This window comes from Orycteropus afer, unplaced genomic scaffold (genome assembly GCF_000298275.1).
Source record: "Orycteropus afer afer isolate SDZICR_OR568_19922 unplaced genomic scaffold, OryAfe1.0 scaffold00723, whole genome shotgun sequence".
Taxonomy (NCBI): domain Eukaryota; kingdom Metazoa; phylum Chordata; class Mammalia; order Tubulidentata; family Orycteropodidae; genus Orycteropus; species Orycteropus afer.
The window spans coordinates 127,089-135,999 of record NW_006922310.1 but is presented as its reverse complement, the minus strand read 5'-3'; the positions used below and the strand labels follow the sequence as shown (position 1 = coordinate 135,999).

The 8,911-nt window shown below is 35.5% G+C and overlaps 1 protein-coding gene across 1 annotated transcript in view; it reads left to right on the top strand.

Moving 5' to 3' along the window:
• Positions 1–8,911, top strand: part of ATRX (ATRX chromatin remodeler) — a 474,500-nt gene that overhangs the window by 399,722 nt on the left and 65,867 nt on the right. The gene's annotated exons all lie outside the window — the stretch shown is intronic.

The following is an 8,911-nucleotide window of genomic DNA, read 5'->3' as shown; positions in this document are numbered from 1 at the left end:
TTTTTCTTCTGTGTCTGTATTAATTGGTTTCCCTTTTCTTTGTTGAAGAGGGTCTGTGCAATCCTTCTGCCTAGTCCGCCATCTTGCCCCGCCTCTTCTGTGTATTTTGTTTTTAATGCAATTTAATTTACATAATAAAATTCTGTATCTTGCTTTTTTCACATAATGTAATATTGTGGATATTTTCTCATAGCATTAAAATTTTCTTTTAACTTTCATAATGGAGATGGAATCTGTTGACTAGCCAGGATGTAATTTAATCCCCTGTTTTGTACACAGTTCTTATTTTCAATCTTATGTGATGATTGTATCTTTTTGCAAATTTTGCAGAATTCTGATAATTTCTATAGGCTATATTCCTAGTTGTGTGGTAGCTATAAGTTGATATAAAATGAATTTAGTTCCTCAGTTCATTTATTTTTTATTTTTGCAGTGTTCCTTCTCCCTCCCTTCCCACCTTTGGTAACCAACAAAGAAAACTTCCTTCCATATATAAGCCTTTCCTTGACTTTTTATAATAATGAACTAATACAATATTTGTCCTTCTATGATTGACTCGGAAGGAAGGTTGGGCAATCCTACTTCCGTAGTGATACTGCCTCGGAAACCCAAGGAGGGGTCGCTATGAGTCGGGGTCGACTCGACGGCACATAACAACAACAACAACAACATGATTGACTTATTTCACTCAGCATAATGTCTTCCAAGTTCATCCATGTTATGCAGTGTTTCGCAGATTCTATATTATTCTTTAGTGTTGCATAGTATTCTGTCATTTGCATGTTCCATAGTTTGGTTGTCCATTCTTCTGTTGATGGGCACATAGGTTGTCTCCAACGTTTTGCTGTTGTAAATACTGCTGTGGTGAACATGGGTGTAGATACATCTGTTCTTCTCCTGGCTCTCACTTCTTTAGGATATATAACTAATAATGGAATTGCTAGATCAAATGGTATTTCTAATTCCAACTTTTTAAGGAATCGCCATACTGCTTTCCACAGTGGTTGTATCATTTTACAGTCCCACCAGTAGTGTATGAAAGTCCTAATGTCTCCACATCCTTGCCTGCATTTTTATTTTCTGTCTTGTTGAACTTTGCTCTTTGTGCTGGGGCCAGATCATATTTCATTGTTGTTTTGATTTGTAGCTCTCTAATGGCTAATGATTGTGAACATTTCTTTTTGTGTTTGTTGGCCACCTGAATATCCATTTTGGTGAAGTGTCTATTCATGTCTTCTACTCATTTTTTAATTGGATTGTTTGTCTTTTTGTTGTTGAGGTGTTGGAGTGTTCTGTAAATTCTAGAGATAAGTCCCTTGTCCGATATGTTGTTGCCAAATATTTTTTCCCAATCTGTAGGTTCTCTTTTGACTCTTTTGGAGAAATATTTGGAAGCACATAAAAATTTAATTTTTAGCAAGTCCCATTCATCTAATTTATCTTCAACTGTTTGTCCATTTTGCGTTACACTTGATAGTCTATTTATTAATGCCATAAATTAGGGCCCCTAAATTTGCCTCTGTTTTTTCCTTGAGGAACTTTATACTTTTAGGTTTCACATTTATGTCTTTGATCCATCTGGGTTACTTTTTGTGTGCGGTGTGAGGTACAGATCTTGTTTAATTTTCCTGCAAGTGGATATCCAGTTTTGCCAGCATCATTTGTTAATGATACCATCTATTCCCTATTTAATGAATTTCAGCTCTTTGTCAAAAATCAATTGACCATAGGTTGATCGATCTATTTCTATGTTCTCAATTCTGTTCCACTTGTCTATATTTCTGTCATACCAATACCAGGGTCTTTTGAGTACTATGGCTGTATCCTAGATTTGGAGATCTGGGAGTGTGAGATTTCCTAATTTGTTCTTCTTCAATAGTGCTTTGCTTATCTACAGTCTCTCTGCTTTCCATATAAAGTTAGTGATTGGTTTTTCCATATCCTTAAAGAATGTTGATGAGATCTGGATTGGATTTGCATTGAATATATAGATTTCTTTGGGTAGTATTAACATTTTCACAATGTTGAATCTTCTTATACATGAGCATGGTATGGTCTTGCATTTATGTAGATATCTTTTGGTTGCTAGAAGTAATGTTTTGTAGTTTTCTTTGTATAGGTTTTTTGTGTCCCTAGTGAGATTTACTCCCAAGTATTTTATTATTATTTTTATTTTGTTAGGTATTGTAAATGGTATTAATTTCCTTTTCAGCAATCTTTGTGCTGGTGTAGAGGAATCCAACTGATTTTTGGATGTTAATCTTGTATCCTGCCACAATGCTAAATCTTTAAATTAGTTCCAGTAGATTTTTTACTGAATCTCTTGGGTTTTCTATCATATCATCAGCAAATAGGGATAGTTTGACTTCTTCCTTACCAATTTAAATGCTTTTGATTTCCCTTTTTTGCCTTATTGCCCTGGCTAGGTGTGGTGTAGTAAATTACATGGTGTGGCTTTTCTAGCCATAGTTTTTGTAAACTCTGTGGTGGAATTCACTGTGGAGCAGCACAAAGTAATTTTCTGGGAAGTTCACTCTCTCTCAGGTGTATAGAACTTTGATAGGATTGGTTGGTTTTGGCTACTCTACGAGGTGTAAAAGGAGCCCTCCTAGAGGCAGAAGGAGTCTCTCTAAATGCTGGCTGAAAAACACATACTGCTGAGAGATTTGAGAGAGACATACTGCTGAGAGAAAGATACAAGAGACACACACTGCTGAAAGAGAGACTGAAAGAGACTGTCAGCTGAGAGACAGCTGGCTGAGAAATGGCTGGCTAAGAGAGACTGAGCACGTTCCTGAACTTGAATTATGGCCTGTTGCTTCCCTAATAAAACCCGTAATCTGTGAGTTCTTTGTGGTTACTGCAGCAGATTATTGAACCTAGCAGAGGGGTGGTGGGTGCTGCAGTAGAAACAGTTTGTTTCAAGGTCAGTAGGATAGCTGGAGGGTGGCAGCATGTCTGGCCTCATAGGAGCAGACATTGGGCTGCTGATGATGATTCTCATCTCCTCTTGTGTAGTTAGAGGAGGTCAGATGATACCACCTACTTGCTCCTTTAGCACTTCCAATACAATGTTGGAAAGAAATGGTTATAGAGGGCATCCTTATCTGGTTCCTGTTTGCAAGGCAAATGGTTTCAGTTGCTCTCCATTGAGAATAATGTTGCCTGTTGGTTTTGCATATATGCCTTTTATTATGTTGAGGACTGTCCCTTCTGTTGCTATTTTGGTGAGAGATTTTTATCAATAATGGGTGTTGGATTTTATCAAATGTGTTTTCTGCATCAATTGATATGATCATATGGTTCTTTTCCTTTGTTTATTTATGTGATGGGTGACATTGATTGTTTTCCTAATGTTGAACTATCCTTGCATACCTGGTATGAACCCCAGTTGGTCATAATGTATTATTTTTTGGATATGATGTTGGAATCTATTGGCTAGGATTTTATTGAATATTTTTGAATTTATATTCATGAGGGATATTGATCTGTAGTTTTACTTTTTAGCAATGTCTTTGCCGGTTTTGGTATGAAGATTATGCTTGCTTCATAAAATGAATTTGGGAGGATTTCATCCTTTTGTATGTTCTGGAATAGTTGGAGTAAGGCTTGTGTCAGTTCTTCTTTGAACATTTGGTAGAATTCTCCAGTGAAACCGTCTGGGCCAGGGCTTTTTGTTGTTGGTAATTTTTTTATGACATGTTCAGTTCAGTTTCTTCTTTTATTATGGGTCTGTTCAGATTTTCCACCTCAGTTTGTGTTAGTTTAGGTAAGTAGTATGTTTCTAGAAATCTGTCCATTTTGTCTAGATTGTCAGATTTCTTCGAGTATAGTTCTTCATAGTTCCCTGATATTATCCTTTTAATTTATGTTGGTTCTGTTATGATTTTACCCAATTTTGTTTCTTACTCGTGTTGTTTGTATTCCCTCCATCTTTTCCTTTGTTAAATTTCCCAGTGGTTTGTCAATTTTATTAATCTTTTCAAAAAACCAACTTCTAATCTTACTGATTTTTTCTGTTGTTATTCTATTTTCTGTTTCATTTATTTCTGCTCACATCTTTATTTTTTCTTTTCCTGTGGTGACTTTATGATCTTTTTGCTACTCTTTTTCTAATTGTTGGTGATGTTGGGTTAAGGTGCTTATTTTGTCTCTTTCTTCTTTTGTGATGTATGCATTTATTGCCATAAATTGGCCTCTGATCACTGCTTTTGCTGTGTCCCAAAGATTTTGATATGCTATGTTTTCATTCTCGTTTGATCCAAGGAATTTTTTAATTTCATTTTTTATTTCTTATATTCTCCAGTCATTTTCAAGGAGCCTGTTATTCAGTTTCCATGTGTTTGCTCTTTTTCCATTGATCTTCCTGTTGTTGATTTCTAGTTTTATAGCTTTGTGATCTGAGAAGATGCTTTGCAATATTCAAATGTTTTAAAATTTATTAAAAATAAAGTTAGGCATATGTGCCATAACATAGGTCTATTCTGGAGAACGTTCCCTGTGCACTGGAAAAGAATGTATATTTTGGTATTGTTGGATGAAATGCTCTGTAGATGTCTATAAGGTCAAGTTTGTGTATTGTCTTGTTTAGTTTCTCTGCATCTTTGTTGAGTTTCTTTCCATTCGTTCTATCTTTGATTGAAAGTGGTGTATTAAAGTCTCCTACTCTGACTCTGGAATCGTCTGTTTGTCTTTTCAGTTTTGTTAAAGTTTGATTTATGTACTTTGGGGCTCTTTCATTGGGTCCATCAAAAAAAAAAAAAAACAACTCAATGCTGTTGAGTCGAATTATGTCCTCTTGTTCAGTCAATCTTTTAATCATTATATAATGTGCTTCCTTGTTTCTTAGGGTGGTTTTTGTCTTAAAGTGAATTTTATCAGAAATTAATATTGCCACTTCTACTCTTTTATGGTTGCCATTTACTTGATACATCTTTTTCCAACCTTTGATTTTTAGTCTATTATTGTCATTGTCTCTAAGGTGTGTCTCTCGTAGACAGCAAATTGGTTGGTTATATTTTCTTATGCAGTCTGCAGGTCTCTGTCTCTTGAGTGGTGCATTTACTACATTGACATCAAATGTAATTATCAACAAGTATGAATTTCTTGCTTTTATTTTGTTTTGCATTTTTTCATGGTTTTGCTCATTTCTTTGTTCCATATAATTTTCCGTGCTGAGCTCATTTTGTTTATGAATTTTGTTATCACTTCCTTCTTTGCTGTTGTTTTAGTATTTGCTGAAATTTTGTGCTTGTCCTCTTTTTTATTTTTATATGAAGGTTTATCATTTTTCTTTGAGGTTACCATGTGATTTATAATTTTCTCCCCAAGTTTAGGACAGTCTGTTCTGTCTTGCAGTTGTCTTGACTTCCTCACCACTTAGAAGTTCAGTAACTACACAGTTTTTTCCCTCTTTTTGTTTTGGACTGGTTCTCATTTTTCAATTGATGTCTCTGTTTGCCCTGTTTGCAATCCTGTAGGCTCATTTCCTTTGGATGCTTGCATAACTGGGTTGGTTTCTGGCTTTTGTCAACAAGTGCGTTAATGGTCGGTTGTTGTTTGCTGTTTTTGGTTCTCTGTCCAAAGGACTCCCCCTTTAGGATCTCTTGTAAGGTTGGTCTAGTTTTAACAAATTCCCTTTATTTCTGCTTATCTGGAAATGTCCATATTTCACCATAATAGTTGAGGAACAGTTTTTCTGGTTATACAATTCTTGGTTTGAAATTTTTTCTCAGGGTTTTATATATAACATCCCACTGCATTCTTATCTGCATGGTTTCTGCCCAGAAATCAGAGCTTAGTTTTATCGGTTGACCTTTGCAGGTAACTTTTCGTTTTTCCTGTGCTGCTTTCAGGATTCTTTCTTTGTCTTTGGTTTTCATGAGTTTGATGATGATATGTCTCGGTTATTTTATTTTGGGGTCTGTCTTGTTTGTGGTTTGGTGGACTTCCTCAAAGAATATATTCTCATATTTCATCTTATCAGGAAAATTCTCCTCCAACAAATCTTCGACAGTTTTCTCTGTAGTTTTATTTATCTCTTTCTGTTCTGGAATTCTGCTTATATGTAGGTTATTCCTTTTGCTAGTATCCCACATGAACCTTAGGCTTCCTTCATTTTGTTTTGATCATTTTTCTGATTGATCTCTTTCCAAAGAAATATTGGGGTATTTGTCTGCAACCTCACTAATTCTGTCTTCTATTTATTCAATTCTGCTGCTTTGCCTGTTCAGTGTTACCTATTTCTGAAAATTCAGTATTAATCTTCCAGATTTCTATCTGTAGATTTTGTATCATTTCTAATTTTACATTTATTTTGTCATTTTGTTCTTGTATTGTCTTTTGAAATTGTTGTAAGGTTTTCTCTGTGTTCTCCTCAATTTTGTCAGTGTTTTCCTTGATCTGTCTCTCAGTCCATTGAAGGTCCCTAAATATAATTCTCTTGGATTCCTTTGCAGGGATTTCCAATGCTGCTTCTTCCTGAGGGATGTGTTCTGGCTCTGTATCCTGGTCCCTTGTGTCTTCTGCTTTATCTTGCTTCTTTGTGTGGAGTGTGATCTGTTGTCTCCAAGATGTTGTGACATTTTTGTGTTTATATTTAATTGGTGATTGTATGTTGAAGTGATTCACTGAAGATTTTCTTTTTTGTTTTGTTTTGTTTTGTTTGTATGTTATCTGAGTAAGAAGGGTACTGTGCTCCTGTATTCACTAGTTGGTAGCACTTATGCACTCACCACCTGTCTTCTTTCCAGTCATCAACCTCCCATTTGTCTGTGCTATCCTTGGCAAACAGAGCTTATTCTTAGTTCCCTGGATTCTGAACATTAATGCTGTCTCTTAAATATCCAAAACAGCTACCGTTTGTAAGCATTTGAAATGACTGCGGCTTCCTGAAAACTGCAAGTCCACAGCTCAGTTTGTCTCCTGCTTTGCTATTTCCTTTTTTAGTCATCATCCACCAGCACAGTTGTCCATGCAGCCCTTGATGAGCAGGGCCAATTTTTAGATTAATTCTCAGATCTTACCACCACTTGGAAATATTCAGGCTGTTTGTGCCATCAGGATAGCTGACAATCCATAGCTCCGTTTGTCTCCTTACAGTTTTCATTCGGTTTCTTTTACTAGTTGGTGTTTAATCCACTTCTGCATCCTTCCTTTCAGAGATTAGCAGTCCATGGTTATCTTCTATAAATGTGCCATTTGGTTTCTCTTTTCTTGTTGAAGACGGTCTGTGTAGTTTGTCTCTCTATTCCACCATCTTTTTGAAGTCACCTCTGTTCATTTTGTACCAGAGGTTTTCTTTACTATATTATATGATCATTATGTTGTTGTTTGCCATTGAGTCGGCCCCGACTCATAGCAACCCCTCCTTGGGTTTCCGAGGCTGTATCACTACGGAAGTAGGAATGCCCAACCTTCCTTCTGAGGAGTGGCTGGTGGGTTTGAACCGCCATCCTTCTGGTTAGCAGCTAAATGCCTTAGGCACTATGCAACCAAAGCTCCTATATGATCATTATACTAAATTTTAAACTCCCATTATTTAAATTTAGTGCTTCCTTACAGTCTAGTTTATAATGCTGTATATTTCATGGATATGATTATTTATTTTCTGCTGTGTAATTATAGAAAATAAGGCTTGATATAAAAGCAAATTTATAGTGATTGTTGGGAAGCTTATAGTATTCACGTTTTTCACTCTAATATAAATTACCAACAATGAACAAATTATTAAATCTATTAATGCATAGTGATTCGATGAAATAGTATGCAATTATCAAAAATTATGTTTACCAACAAACATGGGGAAATGCTCACCATATAAACTGTGTAGACAGATATTATCTTGACGCTGTACAACCAAAAATGTATATGAGTAGAAAAAAGAATCCTGTAAGGAAACATACTACAGTTTGAATAGAGGTTGTTTCTGATGAGTAGAATGAGTAGTTTTTTTTTCCTTTAGACTTGTTTATAGTTTCCAAAAAAATGTCAAATATAATTTTTCATATCAAGTTTTTATATTAAAATAATAATGTGCACATATTTTAAAACACAAATAGGTTTACAAGGCTTAAAATAAATGGCAGTACCAGTCCCTTAACCAGCCCTTTTCTACCCATGATTTCTGCTTTCTGGAGGTAATACAATTTCAACTCTAGGCAATTTTCCTGGCATTTACTTACATATATCCTTTCTACAGTGTAAGATGGGAATTTACCCACATGGACTTACAAGCTTTTTCTGGCTTATTTTCCCATTATCTTTTTTCATACATTCCTAAATCAGTTTGGATGTTCACTCTTTTGTGACTCTTAATATACACACTTATGCCATGTAAAATAATAGAATTACTTTTCCTTTGGTTGTATAACCGTTTGTTTTTGATGAGGTACAGTTTTAACATTTCCTTAATTTTTTTATATATCTATCATTGATTCATTACCAAATTCCCTTAACCAAAATCCATTGCCATTGAGTTGATTCCAACTCCATAGCAATCCTAGAGAGCAGAGTAGAACTGCCCCATAGGGTTTCCAAGGCTGCAAATCTTTATGGAAGCATACTGCCTCATCTTTCTCCTGCAGAGTGGCCAGTGGGTTCAGACTACCTACGTTTTGGTTAGGAGCCGAGTGCTTTAACCACTACACTGCCAGAGTTCCTTACAGAAATACAAATCCTCATGTTCCAACACATCAGATAATCTGTCAATTTTATTTTATTTTATCTTTTCTTGGACGTAACTTTCTTAGACTCTGTATTCTTGCTCCTATTTGTATCTATAACTTCTTTCCTTACATTCATTACTCTATAGATTTTTTACATATCAGCCACTTCTACTATTCTCAGCTCCTTTTACACGTTCTTTCATTTTGATGTACTTACAGCTCCAGACGGCTTGCAGTTCAAACCC